At 40.5% G+C, this 1,819-nt stretch overlaps 1 pseudogene; it reads left to right on the top strand.

The window, feature by feature from the left end:
- The first annotated feature begins 767 nt into the window (after nt 1-767).
- LOC116590838 lies at nt 768-1,531 on the top strand (annotated as a pseudogene).
- Nucleotides 1,532-1,819: the final 288 nt, after the last annotated feature.

Genomic DNA, 1,819 nt, shown 5'->3' with positions numbered 1-1,819 from the left:
GATTTATTTTTTTTTAAATTTATTTGAGAGAGAGAGAGAGAGAGAGAGACAGAGAGAATGACAGCTAGGGAAGATGCAGAGGGAGAGGGGAAGAGAGAATCTCAAGAAGATCCACAGTAAGCATAAGTCTGGCACAGGACTCCATTTCACAACCCTGAGATTGTGACTTGAGTCAAAACCAAGAGTCAGATGCTTAACCAACTCAACCACCCAGGTGTCTGTCTGTTAAATCTTTAATAGTGTTTCCCTCCCTCCCCATTTTACTTTTTTGTTTTTTATTTAAATTAATATAGCTTAATAACTTTCTTTGTACTAATACTACTAATCACTGCCTACTTGATATAACAAATATATTTAGAATCCTGAATCATAAATTTTGAATAATACAGATTCTTTGCAAATATATTAAGTAAAGACTATTATGAATTTTTGGAAATAATCTAAAGCATATCCTAGTAAATATCAGAGTTGAACTTATAGAACCAGTTCTTCTGGAGCACCTGGGTGGTTTAGTTGTTAAGCATTTGCCTTCGGCTCAGGTCATGATCTGAGGACCAAGTCCTGCATTTGTGTCCCTGCTCAGTGGGAAGCCTGCTTCTCTCTCTCCCACTCTCCCTATTTGTGTTCCCTCTCACTGTCTCTCTCTCTCTCTGTCAAATGAATAAATAGAATCTTAAAAAAACATAGAACCAGTTTTTCTAATAATGATGATAGATAACAGAAATGACTAACAAGAGATAATAGAATTCTTCTTCTCCAAGAACTAAATGGCAGATGATATCAGTGCTGCTGAAGGGCCCTGGAATGGGAGGCCACTGCAGGGTTTGGCAGTGGTATCCAGGGCCTGGATAGGGGCTGCTGCTGAGGTGGCAGAGCTCAAAGAATGTCAAGGACAAGGGGTAGATCCCCATTACCAAGTGGGCCACCTGGTTAAGAATATAAAGATCAAGTTCCTGGAGATCTGTTTCTTCTCTCTGCCCCTCAAGGAATCTGAGATCATTGACTTTCCTGGGAGATATCCCTCAAGGATAAAGTTTGGAAGGTTATGCCTATGGAAAAGCAGACCCAGACTGGCATTTATTACCATCAGAGATTTCAATGGGCAGATTGGTCTAGGTGTTAAATGTTCTAAGGAGGTAGCCACTGCCATCCATGGGGACATCATACTGGCTAAGTTTTCCATCACCCTCTGCAGTGAGGCTACTGTGGTAACAAGATCACCTAGCTCCACACTTTCACATGCAAGGTGATCAGCCACTATGGCTCTGTGCTGGTGTGCCTTGTCCTTAACCCAGGGGCACTGGCATTGTCCAAGAAGTTACTGATGATGGCCAATATTGACAACTGCTACACTTTAGCCAGAGGCTGAACTGGCATCCTGGGCAATTACACCAAAGCCACTTTTGATGCCCTTTCCAAGACTTACAGCTATCTCATCCCTCACCTCTGGAAGGGGATTGTGGTCGCCAAGTGTCCCCAGCAGGAATTCACTGACCATCTTGTAAAGACCTACAACAGAGTTTCCATGTAGAGTACACAGGCTCCAACTGTGGCCACCAAATAGTTGTATATAAGTATAAATAACTAAGACAAATAAATAATTGTGAAAATTTAAAAATACATATGATAAGGATCCAAAAACACACATGCGATGAAACTAATACAGTAGTATAAAATGAAAACAAAGAGTAAGTGTTCAGGATAAGAGCTTAGGAGAAAAAAAAAAAAGATCAGTATAAACTTCAGTGTTCTGTAGTAAAGCATTTCTTTCAGCATGCTGCTATTTCTGTCAGCTTCTAAAAACAAACAGAAGGTACTA

The sequence above is a fragment of the Mustela erminea genome, chromosome 1 (assembly GCF_009829155.1).
Source record: "Mustela erminea isolate mMusErm1 chromosome 1, mMusErm1.Pri, whole genome shotgun sequence".
In the NCBI taxonomy this organism is placed as follows: Eukaryota; Metazoa; Chordata; class Mammalia; order Carnivora; family Mustelidae; genus Mustela; species Mustela erminea.
This window is presented reverse-complemented; position numbering and strand designations above follow the sequence as displayed.